Consider the following 19,843-nt stretch of genomic DNA (forward strand, 5'->3'; position numbering starts at 1 on the left):
CTGCCAGCTGTACCTACTGGACCTTTGCCAGGTCCCACAATTAGTCCTCAATGTCTTGAACTAGAGAAAATTAAACTCGAATTGGAGTTTAAGAGACTTAATGCTCAAGCAGAACAAAGACACCAAGAACTGAATCAAGAACTAAGGCTCAGGGAAATGGAGCTCAAGCCTGAGTTAGAGATGAAGAAATTGTCTGTTGAAAATGCTTCTCTCTCTGGATCCTCTAGGAGTTCCAGTCCCAAAAGACCCCGGATGCCTAAAGAGCTTGTGGGTATGTATGAGCCTAAGTTGGATGTGTTGGATTGCTTGAGTTTGTTTGAGTACAATCATGGGCTCCAGAACATTACAGCAAATGAGTTACTTTCCTTGTTGTTCTCTAGGCTCCCCCCTGTTGCAACAGATGTGGTAATGGAGTTGGGGGAGGAGGATAAGAAGGATTATGAATGTGTGAATCTAGCTTTGATAGCTAGATTTGGGAAGACCCCTTCCCAGTACCTTAAGAGGTTTAGGGCCCTCAAAAAGCATGATGGTACCCCCTGGGCTACCTGGGTGGGTGAAAGTTTGAAGAACTTAGAGGGATGGATTAAGGGTTACAAGGTGAACACTTATGAGGGAACGAAGAATCTTGTGATGTTGGAGTCAATTTATGATGCCTGCTCTCTTGAGCTCAGACAGCACTTGGCTGATTCGAAGGAATTAGATTCCAGAAAACTAGCTTAGGCTGCTGACTTGTGGGTTGCCAACAGGGCTACTCACAAGGATTCTGGGGTAACTCAGAAAAAGGATGAGGGGAAACAGCCAAAAAAGGACTCCAAAGAGAATTCTAATAATTCCAATCCCAAAGAGGGCCCCAAACAAAACAATAAGGGTAAGCCACAAGGGAAACCGAATCAGGCTAGTGTACCTTCTGGTGCCAAACCAGAAGGAGGTCAGAGTAAGCCACCATTCCAGAAAGCATTTGGTAAATGATATGTTTGTAGCTCGCCTGACCATGTGAAAGGTGATCCCAGATGCAAGGGTAAACCTCCAGGGGTCCACACTGTCTCCTTAGCCTTCGCTCCAGAGGAGGAAGTAGAGATGGCCAGTGGAAACTTTCTGTTACTAGCTGATGAACCCATTGGAGTATCAGCTAATGTTTCTTTAGTGTCTCTGGGGTTGTGGGAACAACAGAATTTAGATGTATAGAATTCTATCCCAGATAATACTAAAGAGTATTATAAGGACAGTGTCCAGGTAAATGGTCAGGAGTCTCTTGCTATTAGGGACACTGGGGCCAGCATAACTGTGGTGGATAAATCATTTTTTTCAGGCAGAGGATGTTGCTAAAGCACCCAAACACCTCACCAAGTTAGCTGGAGGGCCTGTGCAGATGCTTCCCCAGTTACCAGTACTCATCCAGTGTAATGACATGACTGTGAAGATATCTGTCAGCATACAAAGTGAGGTACCAGGAAGGGTTCTGTTGGGTAATGACCTGAAGACTCTTGGAGTAGTGTCACATACCCCCAGACCGCCTAGTAAAAGGTTACAGGAGCTCACCAGACCTGCAAGGGAGAGAACCATGAGAGGTACTCCCATGGAAATGATGAAGACGGATATCACTCCTACTCCACTGGAGTTACAACTTGCTATCTCGGAACAACAAGAAGCAAAGGGGAAACCCAAGACTTCTAGGAAACAGCCAGCAGCAAGCACTCCAGTGCTTCCAACAAGGACTTCCCCTAGGTTGTTACACCTGTAACTCCACCTCCACCTCCAGCTGAGGCTGAGAGGGAGGTACAACCCTGTGTGGTTGAGCTAGACTCTGAAGAGGAGCTAGTGGAAGGCCAATAACTCATTGGTGATCTGGATCCTGTTGACCAACCTGAGCTGCAGTCTTTACTGGCAGAAGGTGGACCCAACAGGGCAGACTTCAGTAAGGTACAGAGAGAATGTCCAACTCTGGAAGGTCTTCGCCAAAAGGCAGCTTCTCAGGCTGATGGGCAAGAGCTTGGGAAGTATAGGTTGCACTGGGAAGATGGCCTCTTCTACAGTGAACCAACTGAGTCTGCACCTGGAGACTACAAGCGGCTTGTAGTACCTCAAGGAAACAGACAACAGTTCTTGCAACTGGCCCATGAGATTCCTTTGGCTGGTCACTTGAGTTTCAAGAAGACCAAGGAAAGGCTCTCACTCTACTTTTATTGGCCAAAAATGGGGGCTGAAGTAGGTACCCTGAGGCAATTTCTATGAGGACTGCTACAGCTCAGGCTGTGGCTAAGGCCCTCCTTGGTATTTTTACCAGGGTTGGGTTTCCTAAGGATGTAATCTCTGACAGGGGGTCAAATTGTATGCCCCACTACATGAAAGCCATGTGGAAAACCTGTGGAGTTACTTACAAGTTCTCTACCGCCTACCACCCTCAGACAAACAGGTTAGTAGAAAGGTTCAACAGAACAATGAAGAGCATGATAGGTGCTTTAGAAGATCCCCTTTAAAAAAGTGGGACCTCCTACTGCCATGCCTTCTCTTTGCTTGTAGAGAAGTCCCTCAGGAGGCAGTAGGTTATTCTCCCTTTGTACTTCTTTATGGCCATCCAGTCAGAGGTCCATTGGCCCTGATTAAGGAGGGGTTGGAGAGTGTTCCTTCCCCCAAGCCAGTCAGATTGACTGACTATGTGATAGGTCTCCGGAGGAGAATGTCACACATGATGGCAGAAGCTAGTGATAACCTGAAAGCTGGGCAAGCTTTGGTCCAGCATTGGCATGATCAAAAGGCTAACATGGTTGAGTTCACTCAAGACCAGCTAGTTCAAGTTATGATCCCCACAAGGCAGAGGGCCTTGCAAGATAAATGGATGGGACTCTTCAAGGTTGTGGGTAAACTTGGAGAGGTGAACTATCTGGTGGACTTGGGCAATCCCAAGGAGGCTCCCAGAGTCTTCCACACCAACTAACTAAAGGCGTATGTCTCCAGGCCTGAAGTAGGAGCTTTGCTTCTAGCTTCAACAGAAGATGAACAATAGAGTGAAGCTCTCCCTGATCTCCTCAGAGGCTTTCCCCTTGGATGAAAAGATTGAAGGAGTACATCTCTCTTCAAATCTGACACCTGAGCAATAAGAAGAGTGCAAATCTAAGTTAAATCAGTTTGCCTCCTTGTTCTCACTTTCACCAGGCTTGACCCCTTGGGGCCAGCATGATATACTCACTGGTGACTGTCTGCCACTCAAAAGCAGAGGATATATAATTTCAGAAAATGTAAGGACCCACATCAAAGGGGAGGTCAAGAAGATGCTTGATCTCGGGGTAATAGAGCCCTCTACTAGTCCATGGTCTAGCCCAGTTGTTTTAGTACCAAGGGCAGGATCCAAAGAATTGAGATTCTGTGTGGATTATAGAGCTCTTAATGCAGTCACCAAGACTGATGCCCACCCTTTGCCAAGGACAGATGAGTTGGTGGATAGACTTGGTTCAGCCAAGTTCCTCAGCACATTTGACCTTACGTCAGGCTATTGGCAAATAGCCCTGACAGACCATGCCAAGGAGAGAACTGCATTTTCTACCCAGTTGGCTTATACCAATTAAAGGTTAAGCCTTTTGGACTGAAAAATGCACCTGCAACATTCCAAAGGATGGTAAATCAGGTTCTGGCTGGGATGGAGGACTTCTGTATGGCATACTTGGATGACATTGCAGTATTCAGCTAATCCTGGGAAGAGCATGTTAACCACCTACGACATGTTGTGCAGGCTCTTGGACAGGCCAATCTGACCATAAGGGCAAGTAAATGCCAGATTGGTCAGAGTAAGATGGTCTACCTTGGGCATGAGGTAGGAGGTCGAGAAATAAGGCCTTTGCTCAGAAAGATTGAAGCTGTACAAAATTGGACAACACCTACTACTCAAACCCAGGTGAGAGCCTTCCTAGGCCTCACTGGGTATTACAGGAATTTCATAGAGAACTATGGGACCATAGCTTCTGCACTGAATATAATCTCCTCTCCAAAATTCCCTAAGAAGGTCATATGGAATGAGGAGTGCAATCAGGCCTTTGAAAACCTGAAGAAAGCTCTTTGCCAAGCACCAGTATTGAGAGCTCCTGACTATCACCAAATCTTCATTGTGCAGACAGATGCTTCTAATGTAGGTATAGGTGCAGTCCTTAGCCAACTGGATGAGAATGTTAGGGAGCATCCCATTTGCTTCATCAGCAGAAAGCTGAATGATCCTGAGACAAGGTGGGCAACAATTGAAAGTGAATGTGTTGCTATTGTTTGGGCACTGAAGAAGTTTAGGCGATACTTGTATTGTTCTACTTTTGTCATTCAGACTGACCACCAACTCTTGAGATGGTTGATGCAAATGAAGGGGGAAAACCCAAAACTATTGAGATGGTCAATCTGCCTGCAAAGTTTAATTTCACCATGAGCACAGGTCAGGGTGTCACCACCAAAATGTTGATGGTCTCTCTAGGATGTATGTCATCGACTAGAGGTATGAGATTCATCCAGGAGCGGATTAAATCCTCCTGTCCCTTAGTCTGGGGGGCGGAGGGGGCAAGTATTAGGGAGATTTCTCTGTTAAGGCTAATTTCCCAAACCTAGTAAGTCCCCCAGCAGCTTTGCTGCATTTTTTGGGGTTTATTTTTTTCTCCTGCTAAGAGTGAGACTCTTTTTTTCTACCACTCTTAGACATGATGTGAGATATCCTTTGACTTTGTAATGTGTTTTATGGGCTATCGGGTCCTTTACTCCATAAGGTTTCATGTGGTTTTTGGTAAGTGTGTTAAACAGCACCCTCAGTGCAGTAACACTGGGGTGTCATAGTGACCCCCAAACATAGACTCCATAACCTGGGACTGACTACTGTCTCCCAGGGCATGTAAGGTCACAATTGACTTTACTAGTCTTAAATTGTGAACAGAACCAGTACAAACCATCATATTGTGGAAGTACTGGTAGGGGTTATTAGATTGCCCCTGGTCTGTTTTTCGAGGGGGCACTGTGCAGTCCCCCCTCATCGAGTTTCTGGCTGGTGGCAGTGGTTACCACGCAAAATATTCCACCAGAATATTTCCTATGGGAATGTCCCATTCATTTTAAACGCACCACTTTTTGGTGCAATGTTAAAGATACCGCCAGGTTATTTATTTAATATTGATTCCCCCGGCAGGGTCTTTTTGCCAGGACTCGGTTTTAAAATGGCGTTTGTGTTCGCCTCTGTAACTCCAACCCAAGTCGAGCCCTTTGTTCCACTTTTTGGTGGGCTTCTCCACAGAAGCCTCAAAAAGTGGTGCCACTCTGTCTGTGTCTACAGGATGTGTGGGAGGGGGGTTTAGGCACCCTGGACTGAGTTGCCTCGGCAACGCAAGTCACACTCTTGTGTGATTAGCCCAGTGGTGAGCCGCCTGGCTCACCACTTAGCATGTTTGAGTGACAGCTAGAACTGATGAATGGGGGTTTTCTGCATAAAAGCAGGGCTCTGGGGACTGGAACTTCAGAAGTCGCCACAGGACAAAAGAATCCAAAGAGGGAGAAGCTGAGCCGACCTGCAACGACGACCCCACCAGTGGAGCCCTGCTGAACCGTCTCACCACTTCCCAACAACAGAGAAGATCTTCATCCCAGAGAGTCTTCTTCCTCTGGGCTGGTGGGGATAACCAGTTCACCCTCTTTTTTGTCTTCCTGGATCATCTTGTGGTCGAATTGCCCGTGCCAAGCAACCCGGCGGCCGGATAGCCACACTTCACCACTACCGCAAATAAAAAGGGTAGCACCTTTCATCTGGGAAACTCCGCGGCTGGTTTCTTCCCTGGCAGTGCAACAACCTCCAGCTGTCCTCCACGCCGAGATCACCTCTTCCCCTGGACGAAGCACTGACTTGCACCCGCTGTCAGGAACAACTGCCCCGGCTGGAGCGTTCTCACCATTTCAGGTACTGTGTCCCACCTGGTCTCCCTTGCAACAGACTGTTCAAGGTGTCAATAAATCCTTGGTTTGCAAAGATAGCGGGCGCCCCTCTCTCGATAGAACAAGGCTTGATAACCTATTCAGTGGTAATTAACCACTTGAGAGTTTGCAGCCACTGCTTTTTCTCACTGTGCCTTTCACAGATGGGAAATATCCATTTGCATATCAGTCTTTGTCCTGTCCAGGGGCAGTCCAGCACCTAAATGCAGTGGCAATTCCAACCTGAACGAGAGTACCACCAGCAACCCCATACATGTGTTTCACCCTTGTTTAGGATTATCAGTGAGGTGAAGCTGATGCCTCTCTAAGCACAGTGAGAGGGAGACCACGTCTGGTTGCCCCCAGGAGACCTAGGGTTACCAATCTCAGGTTCCTTGAAAACTCTCACGTGGTTAATAACTACTGAACAGGTTATCAAGCCTTGTTCTATCGAGAGAGGGGTGCCCGCTACCTTTGCAAACCAAATTTCAAGGAACCTGGGATTGGTAACCCTAGGTGTCCTGGGGGCAACCAGACGTGGTCTCCCGCTCAATGTGCTTAGAGAGGCATCAGCTTCACCTCACTGATGATCCCCAACAAGGGTGAAACACATGTATGGGGTTGCTGGTGGTACTCTCATTCAGGTTGGAATTGCCATTGCGTTTCGGTGCTGGACTGCCCCTGGGCAGGACAAAGACTGATATGCAAATGGATATTTCCCATCTGTGAAAGCGACGGTGAGAAAAAGCAGTGGCTGCCAACTCTCAAGTGGTTAATAACCACTGAACAGGTTATCAAGCCTTGTTCTATCGAGAGAGGGGCACCCGCTACCTTTGCAAACCAAATTTCAAGGAACCTGGGATTGGTAACCCTAGGTATCCTGGGGGCAACCAGACGTGAGGTTGCTGTAGGTACTTTTGTTCAGAGAGGAATTGCCATAGCATTTTGGTGCTGGACTGCCCATGTGGGCGGGGCAAAGACTGATATGCGAATGGATATTTCCCCTCTGTGAAAAGTACAGTGAGCAAAAAGCAGATGGCTGTGAACTCTCAATGTGGTTAATAACCAATGAACAGGTTATCATGCCTTGTTCTTTCGAAAGAGGGGCGCCTGCTACCTTTGTTGAATTTCTTGAAGGAATTTGGGGTTGGTCACCCTAGGTTACCTGGGGGCAACCAGATGTGGACTCCCTGCTCACTGTGCTTAGAGAGGCTCAGCTTCACCTCACTGATGATGCCCAACAAGGCTGAAACACGTGTATGGGGTTTCTGTAGGTACTCTTGTTCAGAGAGGAATTGCCATAGCATTTCGGTGCTGGACTGCCCATGTGGGCGGGACAAAGACTGATATGCAAATGGATATTTCCCATCTGTGAAAGGTACAGTGAGCAAAAAGCTGATGGCTGCAAACTCTCAATGTGGCTAATAACCACTGAACAGGTTATCATGCCTTGTTCTTCCGAGAGAGGGGCGCCTGCTACCTTTGTTGAATTTCTTAAAGGAACTTGGGGTTGGTCACCCTAGGTTACCTGGGGGCAACCAGACGTGGACTCCCTGCTCACTGTGCTTAGAGAGGCTCAGCTTCACCTCACTGATGATGCCCAACAAAGCTGAAACACGTGTATGGGGTTGCTGTAATTACTCTTATTCAGAGAGGAATTGCCATAGCATTTCGGTGCTGGACTGCCCATGTGGGCGGGACAAAGACTGATATGCAAATGGATATTTCCCATTTGTGAAAGGTACAGTGAGCAAAAAGCAGATGGCTGCGAACTCTCAATGTGGTTAATAACCACTGAACAGGTTATCATGCCTTGTTCTTCCGAGAGAGGGGCGCCTGCTACCTTTGTTGAATTTCTTGAAGGAACTTGGGGTTGGTCACCCTAGGTTACCTGGGGGCAACCAGATGTGGACTCCCTGCTCACTGTGCTTAGAGAGGCTTAGCTTCACCTCACTGATGATGCCCAACAAGGCTGAAACACCTGTATGTGGTTGCTGTAGGTAATCGTGTTCAGAGAGGAATTGCCATAGGATTTTGGTGCTGGACTGCCCATGTGGGCGGGACAAAGACTGATATGCAAATGGATATTTCCCATCTGTGAAAGGTACAGTGAGCAAAAAGCAGATGGCTGCGAGCTCTCAATGCGGTTAATAACCACTGAACAGGTTATCATGCCTTGTTCTTCTGAGAGAGGGGCGCCTGCTACCTTTGTTGAATTTCTTGAAGGAACTTGGGGTTGGTCACCCTAGGTTACCTGGGGGCAACCAGACGTGGACTCCCTGCTCACAATGCTTAGAGACGCTCAGCTTCACCTCACTGATGATGCCCAACAAGGCTGAAACACATGTATGGGGTTGCTGTAGGTGCTCTTGTTCAGAGAGGAATTGCCATATCATTTCGGTGCTGGACTGCCCATGTGGGCTGGACAAAGACTGATATGCAAATGGATATTTCCCATCTGTAAAAGGTACAGTGAGCAAAAAGCAAATGGCTGCGAACTCTCAATGTGGTTAATAACCACTGAACAGGTTATCATGCCTTGTTCTTCTGAGAGAGGGGCGCCTGCTACCTTTGTTGAATTTCTTGAAGGAACTTGGGGTTGGTCACCCTAGGTTACCTGGGGGCAACCAGACGTGGACTCCCTGCTCACTGTGCTTAGAGAGGCTCAGCTTCACCTCACTGATGATGCCCAAAAAGGCCGAAACACGTGTATGGGGTTGCTGTAGGTACTCTTGTTCAGAGAGGAATTGCCATAGCATGTCGGTGCTGGACTGCCCATGTGGGCGGGACAAAGACTGATATGCAAATGAATATTTCCCATCTGTGAAAGGTACAGTGAGCAAAAAGCAGATGGCTGCGAACTCTCAATGTGGTTAATAACCACTGAACAGGTTATCATGCCTTGTTCTTCCGAGAGAGGGGCGCCTGCTACCTTTGTTGAAGTCCATAAATTCTTGACTTTCTATCCTGGGTTGATTTGGGACCCCCTAACTAACTTTTCCTGACTTGAGCCAACCCTTTTTGAACTCTTTGCAATGACTCTTTAAAAGTACAATTCAACTGTGTGATCTTGGACACATTCCGCCTTGCTCTCTTCCAGAGTGGGCCTGGCCTATGACTTTCTTGCTCCTCAGTAGATTCTGCCTTTTCTGACTTGCTCTGGTTCTCCTAAAGTGTTGGAATTGTGTATGTTCCTAATTCTGCCTTTTCCCTCCCTTTTTAATTAACTTATTGGAGTGTTATCTTAAGTTAAGCGCTCACCTCTGTCTGAATATAAGTGGTGTTTTAACTAAGACTTGTTCAATAAGTGATCAGGGATGTATATATATTAATAGTGACTGTGTTTGGACTTGCTTGCCATATTAGTGTTAGTTTATTTTACAAAGTGTGTTTTTAAATAAATAATTATATACTTTTATACCCGAGCTCTGGTCAGTGTTTGCTTGTGCTACTGTATTTTGGTACCTATCTTGTATACTCTACATACTGTCTAACTCTTCTTGAGAGAAGTCTGGCTGCTCAGCCACAGCTACCAGGTACATCTGGGTGGTACAGACTGCTACCAGTTGGGTTTACTGCCAACACCTGTGGTCTTGAGCCTTTTGCAGTGGTCCCTAAGGGAACTGCACAGGTTTCTGCCTAACAGCGGAGACAAAATGGCAGCTTCCCCAAGCCTCACGGGCTCAGAGATATTCTCCGACACACTCTACGTGCTACTCACTGCTTTGGGATCATTGGTTGCAGCGTTAGTGAGCGGTTCTGTTTCTTCTGTAACGTGTGGCACTGGGTGAGGAAGTTTCTTGACATGCGACGCGTGGATCCAATGCTTCCGGATTGCGATGCGCACTGCTGTCTGGGTGACCAGCAGGACCTGGAATGGGCCCCGCCACCGAGGTGCAAGGCAAGTGGAGCGCTCAAAGGACTTCACGAGCACCCACTCCCCAGGCTGTATGCTGTGACCCGGACCCTCGTATCGTACAGGTTAAGCCTCTCATACCTGGTGATAAATGAAATACAGGTTTTTAGTCAACTGACTACAATAGTCTGAAAGTAATACATTTTCAACGTTTTTTAAACTTCGACATTTTGGAAGGTTCCAGATATTAGCAGGTCTCCCCATTACCACCTAAAGGGAGAGAGACCAGTCTTAGTTTGAGGGGTCGTACTCATGGCTAGTAGCACGATCGGTAAGACATCTGGCCATTTTAGTCTGGTGCTGGCACATGTTTTAGCAAGCTTGTTCTTGATAATGCCATTGGGTCTTTCCACTAGTCCGGTTCTCTGAGCATGTCTGGCCGAATAGAATCGTTTGTCAATTTGCAATGCCGTACATATCTGTAGGATTACAGCAGCAATAAAATGTGGACCATTATCCGACCAGATAACTCTCGGCAAACCGAACTGTGGAAAGAATTCCTTTAACATGGTCTTTGCAGTGGTCATGGCTGTAGCATCTTTGACAGGGAAAACCTAGACTCACTTACTAAAAGCACAAATGACCACAAGGACATATTTTAGATTGTTGCATCGTTCCATTTCAATAAAATCAAAGTGGATTACTTCGAATGGGACAGAGGGTGGCCCAAAACTTCTCCTTGGAGTTGCTGTCCCCTTTCCCACATTATGTTGTAGGCAAATCATGCAGTTCTGGACGTAATGCTGAGCAATTTTCGAAATGTTGTCGTTTACCCAAACCTTTTCTAACATTTTCGTCATCTGCTGGGCACACACGTGCGTAGGACCGTGTGCCAAGATAACCATCATCATCACATAAGCATCAGGAAGTAGCCATTTTCCATCAACCGTGTCTACCCATCATCATCGAGTTTCCCCAAACCCTCAGCCCACCTCTTGGATTCTTGGCATCGGCTTGGATATCCCGTACAGACCCAACGCCCTCATCCATTACATAGGCATCTACAGTCTCCCTTGAAACATATATCTCCGTAAAGAGATCAGTTGCAGTTTGTCTAGCTATTTGATCAGTGAAAGCATTCCTTTTTCCAATATCATCTACAATCTTTCGATGTGCTGCACATTTTACAACTGCTAACTGAGTAGGGAGCGCAAGTGCTGAGAGTAGGTGTACTATCAGGGAGCCATGTGGAATCTTGGTGCGATGTGTAGTTAAAAACCTTCTTTCTGACCAAAGTCTCCCAAAGTTGTGAGCTACCCCAAAGGCATACTGACTATCAATATATATATTTACTGTAAGCCCTTTGGAAAGTTCACAAGCTCGGTTCAATGCTATAATCTCTGCGGCCTGCGCGGAGTTATGCGTGATTCTCTTGTTTTCCACAATCGTGCTAAATGTGGTGATTGCATAAGCAGTGGTTACCACGCAAAATATTCCACCGGAATATTTCCTATGGGAATGTCCCATTCATTTTAAACGCACCACTTTTTGGTGCAATGTTAAAGATACCGCCAGGTTATTTATTTAATATTGATTCCCCCGGCAGGGTCTTTTTGCCAGGACTCGGTTTTAAAATGGCGTTTGTGTTCGCCTCTGTAACTCCAACCCAAGTCGAGCCCTTTGTTCCACTTTTTGGTGGGCTTCTCCACAGAAGCCTCAAAAAGTGGTGCCATTCTGTCTGTGTCTACAGGATGTGTGGGAGGGGGGTTTAGGCACCCTGGACTGAGTTGCCTCGGCAACGCAAGTCACACTCTTGTGTGATTAGCCCAGTGGTGAGCCGCCTGGCTCACCACTTTGCATGTTTGAGTGACAGCTAGAACTGATGAATGGGGGTTTTCTGCATAAAAGCAGGGCTCTGGGGACTGGAACTTCAGAAGTCGCCACAGGACAAAAGAATCCAAAGAGGGAGAAGCTGAGCCGACCTGCAACGACGACCCCACCAGTGGAGCCCTGCTGAACCGTCTCACCACTTCCCAACGACAGAGAAGATCTTCATCCCAGAGAGTCTTCTTCCTCTGGGCTGGTGGGGATAACCAGTTCACCCTCTTTTTTGTCTTCCTGGATCATCTCGTGGTCGAATTGCCCGTGCCAAGCAACCCGGCGGCCGGATAGCCACACTTCACCACTACCGCAAATAAAAAGGGTAGCACCTTTCATCTGGGAAACTCCGCGGCTGGTTTCTTCCCTGGCAGTGCAACAACCTCCAGCTGTCCTCCACGCCGAGATCACCTCTTCCCCTGGACGAAGCACTGACTTGCACCCGCTGCCAGGAACAACTGCCCCGGCTGGAGCGTTCTCACCATTTCAGGTACTGTGTCCCACCTGGTCTCCCTTGCAACAGACTGTTCAAGGTGTCAATAAATCCTTGGTTTGCAAAGATAGCGGGCGCCCCTCTCTCGATAGAACAAGGCTTGATTACCTATTCAGTGGTAATTAACCACTTGAGAGTTTGCAGCCACTGCTTTTTCTCACTGTGCCTTTCACAGATGGGAAATATCCATTTGCATATCAGTCTTTGTCCTGTCCAGGGGCAGTCCAGCACCGAAATAAAGTGGCAATTCCAACCTGAACGAGAGTACCACCAGCAACCCCATACATGTGTTTCACCCTTGTTTAGGATTATCAGTGAGGTGAAGCTGATGCCTCTCTAAGCACAGTGAGAGGGAGACCACGTCTGGTTGCCCCCAGGAGACCTAGGGTTACCAATCTCAGGTTCCTTGAAAACTCTCACGTGGTTAATAACTACTGAACAGGTTATCAAGCCTTGTTCTATCGAGAGAGGGGTGCCCGCTACCTTTGCAAACCAAATTTCAAGAAACCCTGGATTGGTAACCCTAGGTGTCCTGGGGGCAACCAGACGTGGTCTCCCGCTCAATGTGCTTAGAGAGGCATCAGCTTCACCTCACTGATGATCCCCAACAAGGGTGAAACACATGTATGGGGTTGCTGGTGGTACTCTCATTCAGGTTGGAATTGCCATTGCATTTCGGTGCTGGACTGCCCCTGGGCAGGACAAAGACTGATATGCAAATGGATATTTCCCATCTGTGAAAGGGACGGTGAGAAAAAGCAGTGGCTGCGAACTCTCAAGTGGTTAATAACCACTGAACAGGTTATCAAGCCTTGTTCTATCGAGAGAGGGGCACCCGCTACCTTTGCAAACCAAATTTCAAGGAACCTGGGATTGGTAACCCTAGGTATCCTGGGGGCAACCAGACGTGAGGTTGCTGTAGGTACTTTTGTTCAGAGAGGAATTGCCATAGCATTTTGGTGCTGGACTGCCCATGTGGGCGGGACAAAGACTGATATGCAAATGGATATTTCCCCTCTGTGAAAAGTACAGTGAGCAAAAAGCAGATGGCTGTGAACTCTCAATGTGGTTAATAACCACTGAACAGGTTATCATGCCTTGTTCTTTCGAAAGAGGGGCGCCTGCTACCTTTGTTGAATTTCTTGAAGGAATTTGGGGTTGGTCACCCTAGGTTACCTGGGGGCAACCAGACGTGGACTCCCTGCTCACTGTGCTTAGAGAGGCTCAGCTTCACCTCACTGATGATGCCCAACAAGGCTGAAACACGTGTATGGGGTTTCTGTAGGTACTCTTGTTCAGAGAGGAATTGCCATAGCATTTCGGTGCTGGACTGCCCATGTGGGCGGGACAAAGACTGATATGCAAATGGATATTTCCCATCTGTGAAAGGTACAGTGAGCAAAAAGCCGATGGCTGCAAACTCTCAATGTGGCTAATAACCACTGAACAGGTTATCATGCCTTGTTCTTCCGAGAGAGGGGCGCCTGCTACCTTTGTTGAATTTCTTAAAGGAACTTGGGGTTGGTCATCCTAGGTTACCTGGGGGCAACCAGACGTGGACTCCCCGCTCACTGTGCTTAGAGAGGCTCAGCTTCACCTCACTGATGATGCCCAACAAGGCTGAAACACGTGTATGGGGTTGCTGTAATTACTCTTATTCAGAGAGGAATTGCCATAGCATTTCGGTGCTGGACTGCCCATGTGGGCGGGACAAAGACTGATATGCAAATGGATATTTCCCATTTGTGAAAGGTACAGTGAGCAAAAAGCAGACGGCTGCGAACTCTCAATGTGGTTAATAACCACTGAACAGGTTATCATGCCTTGTTCTTCCGAGAGAGGGGCGCCTGCTACCTTTGTTGAATTTCTTGAAGGATCTTGGGGTTGGTCACCCTAGGTTACCTGGGGGCAACCAGATGTGGACTCCCTGCTCACTGTGCTTAGAGAGGCTTAGCTTCACCTCACTGATGATGCCCAACAAGGCTGAAACACCTGTATGTGGTTGCTGTAGGTAATCGTGTTCAGAGAGGAATTGCCATAGGATTTTGGTGCTGGACTGCCCATGTGGGCGGGACAAAGACTGATATGCAAATGGATATTTCCCATTTGTGAAAGGTACAGTGAGCAAAAAGCAGATGGCTGCGAAATCTCAATGTGGTTAATAACCACTGAACAGGTTATCATGCCTTGTTCTTCCGAGAGAGGGGCGCCTGCTACCTTGGTTGAATTTCTTGAAGGAATTTGGGGTTGGTCACCCTAGGTTACCTGGGGGCAACCAGACGTGGACTCCCTGCTCACTGTGCTTAGAGAGGCTCAGCTTCACCTCACTGATGATGCCCAACAAGGCTGAAACACGTGTATGGGGTTTCTGTAGGTACTCTTGTTCAGAGAGGAATTGCCATAGCATTTCGGTGCTGGACTGCCCATGTGGGCGGGACAAAGACTGATATGCAAATGGATATTTCCCATCTGTGAAAGGTACAGTGAGCAAAAAGCCGATGGCTGTAAACTCTCAATGTGGCTAATAACCACTGAACAGGTTATCATGCCTTGTTCTTCCGAGAGAGGGGCACCTGCTACCTTTGTTGAATTTCTTAAAGGAACTTGGGGTTGGTCACCCTAGGTTACCTGGGGGCAACCAGACGTGGACTCCCTGCTCACTGTGCTTAGAGAGGCTCAGCTTCACCTCACTGATGATGCCCAACAAGGCTGAAACACGTGTATGGGGTTGCTGTAATTACTCTTATTCAGAGAGGAATTGCCATAGCATTTCGGTGCTGGACTGCCCATGTGGGCGGGACAAAGACTGATATGCAAATGAATATTTCCCATTTGTGAAAGGTACAGTGAGCAAAAAGCAGATGGCTGCGAACTCTCAATGTGGTTAATAACCACTGAACAGGTTATCATGCCTTGTTCTTCCGAGAGAGGGGCGCCTGCTACCTTTGTTGAATTTCTTGAAGGAACTTGGGGTTGGTCACCCTAGGTTACCTGGGGGCAACCAGATGTGGACTCCCTGCTCACTGTGCTTAGAGAGGCTTAGCTTCACCTCACTGATGATGCCCAACAAGGCTGAAACACCTGTATGTGGTTGCTGTAGGTAATCGTGTTCAGAGAGGAATTGCGATAGGATTTTGGTGCTGGACTGCCCATGTGGGCGGGACAAAGACTGATATGCAAATGGATATTTCCCATCTGTAAAAGGTACAGTGAGCAAAAAGCAAATGGCTGCGAACTCTCAATGTGGTTAATAACCACTGAACAGGTTATCATGCCTTGTTCTTCTGAGAGAGGGGCGCCTGCTACCTTTGTTGAAGTCCATAAATCCTTGACTTTCTATCCTGGGTTGATTTGGGACCTCCTAACTAACTTTTCCTGACTTGAGCCAACCCTTTTTGAACTCTTTGCAATGACTCTTTAAAAGTACAATTCAACTGTGTGATCTTGGACACATTCCGCCTTGCTCTCTTCCAGAGTGGGCCTGGCCTATGACTTTCTTGCTCCTCAGTAGATTCTGCCTTTTCTGACTTGCTCTGGTTCTCCTAAAGTGTTGGAATTGTGTATGTTCCTAATTCTGCCTTTTCCCTCCCTTTTTAATTAACTTATTGGAGTGTTATCTTAAGTTAAGCGCTCACCTCTGTCTGAAAATAAGTGGTGTTTTAACTAAGACTTGTTCAATAAGTGATCAGGGATGTATATATATTAATAGTGACTGTGTTTGGACTTGCTTGCCATATTAGTGTTAGTTTATTTTACAAAGTGTGTTTTTAAATAAATAATTATATACTTTTATACCCGAGCTCTGGTCAGTGTTTGCTTGTGCTACTGTATTTTGGTACCTATCTTGTATACTCTACATACTGTCTAACTCTTCTTGAGAGAAGTCTGGCTGCTCAGCCACAGCTACCAGGTACATCTGGGTGGTACAGACTGCTACCAGTTGGGTTTACTGCCAACACCTGTGGTCTTGAGCCTTTTGCTCAGTGGTCCCTAAGGGAACTGCACAGGTTTCTGCCTAACAGCGGAGACAAAATGGCAGCTTCCCCAAGCCTCACGGGCTCAGAGATATTCTCCGACACACTCTCCGTGCTACTCACTGCTTTGGGATCATTGGTTGCAGCGTTAGTGAGCGGTTCTGTTTCTTCTGTAACGTGTGGCACTGGGTGAGGAAGTTTCTTGACATGCGACGCGTGGATCCAATGCTTCCGGATTGCGATGCGCACTGCTGTCTGGGTGACCAGCAGGACCTGGAATGGGCCCCGCCACCGAGGTGCAAGGCAAGTGGAGCGCTCAAAGGACTTCACGAGCACCCACTCCCCAGGCTGTATGCTGTGACCCGGACCCTCGTATCGTACAGGTTAAGCCTCTCATACCTGGTGATAAATGAAATACAGGTTTTTAGTCAACTGACTACAATAGTCTGAAAGTAATACATTTTCAACGTTTTTTAAACTTCGACATTTTGGAAGGTTCCAGATATTAGCAGGTCTCCCCATTACCACCTCAAAGGGAGAGAGACCAGTCTTAGTTTGAGGGGTCGTACTCATGGCTAGTAGCACGATCGGTAAGACATCTGGCCATTTTAGTCTGGTGCTGGCACATGTTTTAGCAAGCTTGTTCTTGATAATGCCATTGGGTCTTTCCACTAGTCCGGTTCTCTGAGCATGTCTGGCCGAATAGAATCGTTTGTCAATTTGCAATGCCGTACATATCTGTAGGATTACAGCAGCAATAAAATGTGGACCATTATCCGACCAGATAACTTTCGGCAAACCGAACTGTGGAAAGAATTCCTTTAACATGGTCTTTGCAGTGGTCATGGCTGTAGCATCTTTGACAGGGAAAACCTAGACTCAATTACTAAAAGCACAAATGACCACAAGGACATATTTTAGATTGTTGCATCGTTCCATTTCAATAAAATCAAAGTGGATTACTTTGAATGGGACAGAGGGTGGCCCAAAACTACTCCTTGGAGTTGCTGTCCCCTTTCCCACATTATGTTGTAGGCAAATCATGCAGTTCTGGACGTAATGCTGAGCAATTTTCGAAATGTTGTCGTTTACCCAAACTTTTTCTAACATTTTCGTCATCTGCTGGGCACACACATGCGTAGGACCGTGTGCCAAGATAACCATCATCATCACATAAGCATCAGGAAGTAGCCATTTTCCATCAACCGTGTCTACCCATCATCATCGATTTTCCCCAAACCCTCAGCCCACCTCTTGGATTCTTGGCATCGGCTTGGATATCCCGTACAGACCCAACGCCCTCATCCATTACATAGGCATCTACAGTCTCCCTTGAAACATATATCTCCGTAAAGAGATCAGTTGCAGTTTGTCTAGCTATTTGATCAGTGAAAGCATTCCTTTTTCCAATATCATCTACAATCTTTCGATGTGCTGCACATTTTACAACTGCTAACTGAGTAGGGAGCGCAAGTGCTGAGAGTAGGTGTACTATCAGGGAGCCATGTGGCATCTTGGTGCGATGTGTAGTTAAAAACCTTCTTTCTGACCAAAGTCTCCCAAAGTTGTGAGCTACCCCAAAGGCATACTGACTATCAATACATATATTTACTGTAAGCCCTTTGGAAAGTGCACAAGCTCGGTTCAATGCTATAATCTCTGCGGCCTGCGCGGAGTTATGTGTGATTCTCTTGTTTTCCACAATCGTGCTAAATGTGGTGATTGCATAAGCAGCTGTGGATGTACCATCCGGAAGTTTGAAACAGGAGCCATCACAAAACAGCTCCCCTCGTGCATTAACCAAAGGAGTGTCCTTTAGATCAATTCTACCTTTTGTTTCTTGTTCGATAAAATACAGTCATGTGACTCTTCTTCACTGCAAACAGTATTTTGCGGGAAAGGTAGGAGTTCAGCCGGATTAAGAACAGAACACCTCTTAATTTGAATGTGAGGGGCAAACAAGATCAATTCATATCTCGTCAACCGTGCGGAAGTGAGGTGTTGGGTTTGAGTTCGGTTCAATAGAACATCTACAGATTGAGGCACCATCAGGGTCAGATCATGGCCTAGGACCATTCCCGCACTCTGTTTAACAGACGCCGCAGCAGCAGCGACAGAGCGCAAACATCTTGGCAAAGCGCATGCTACAGGATCGAGGGCGGAAGAATAGTAACCGCACGGCCTATTCTTCCCTCCATGTTCCTGCGTTAATACAGCCAAAGCACATCCATCACATTCATGCACAAACAACACAAAGGCCTTTTCATAGTTTAGTGTGCCCAAAACTGGTGCAGAGCATAATGCAGTCTTAAGCAAGTCAAACAATTGTTGGTGTTCAGAGGTCCATGGCAACAGTGAAGAAATGCCCTTCTTCATCAAGGCCAGCATTGGTTTTATCACTAGTGAAAAATTTGGGATCCACAACCTACAGTAAGAAGCCATACCTATCAAGGCCCTAACTTCCTACTGTGTATTTGGGACAGACATGCCAGAAATGTGTTTTATTCTTTCAGGTGTCAATCTTCTTCCCTCCTTTGACAGGAGATAGCCTAAATAGGTGACCTCCTGACAACAATATTGAAATTTTTTAAGCAAAGCTTTGTGATGCTTAGCTAGATGAATAAGTAATAACACAGTGCCCTCCTAACAGGCACTCTCAGTCAGCAGCTAGAAGCAAATCATCAACATACTGAAGCAAGGTACAGGTAGAGGGCAATTCAAGGGTATCAAGTTGTTCTTTCAAAGCCCTACTATAAATACTAGGACTCTCTGTGTACCCTAGAGGTGCACAAGTAAATGTAAACAAGCTTCCCCCTAAGGTGAACGCGAACAAATATCTACTATCCTTGTGTATAGGAATACTAAAGAACGCATTCTTTAAGTCCATAACACTAAAGTAAGTAGCTGTAGCTGGAATCATTTTTAGGATCATCTTTACATCAGGCACAATGAGAAATTGTGGTGCCACATCTTTATTAATGGCACGTAAATCAATTATAAAACAGAATGGAATTACATTATCGCCTTTCTTGTACATGGGTAAAATCGGACTATTACACAAACTTCCTGAAATTTCTTCAATCACACCGCGATGCATAAAATCGGAAACAATACATTTCAAAGCTCGCTCGCCCTCAACCGAAATCTTATACTGGGGAATGCGTGGCAACTCAATTCCATGTTTCAAAACTATCTTAACAGGCTCAATCTGAAGAACACCAACATCATTGTCGTCAGTTGCCCATCAACACTCTGGTACATCAATGAATTCTGGCGGCAAAGGTCTAGTCAAGAATTGAGAGACAGAAAATTGCTGTGGGGAAATCGTCAAACGTACTCCATCAGAAGAACAATGAATTACCGCATTCAATTCCTTCAACAGATTCAACCCCAACAAATTCTCTCCACAATTCGAAGTCAAAAGAAATGGACAGTGGTCTGTAAAGGGACCCAAAGAGATAGGTACTGTCGAAGAAACCAAACAAACAACTGGTGTGCCAGAAAACCCTATGGAAACATTGGTTTGCCCTGACAGTGGAATGTTTGGAACACTAGAATGATCAATTGAACACTTCTGTGCTCCAGTGTCTATCAAAAATTGATGTTTCCTATTTCCCACTACCATTTCAACGTAGGGACCTTTCTGATTAACGGGAATAGGTATAGGTTCCAAACCCTGCTTCGGGCAATCCTAACAAAACAAAATATCATCAAAAG

Source organism: Ambystoma mexicanum, chromosome 5q (genome assembly GCF_040938575.1).
Source record: "Ambystoma mexicanum isolate Mex_15411 chromosome 5q, UKY_AmexF1_1, whole genome shotgun sequence".
Lineage (NCBI taxonomy): Eukaryota > Metazoa > Chordata > Amphibia > Caudata > Ambystomatidae > Ambystoma > Ambystoma mexicanum.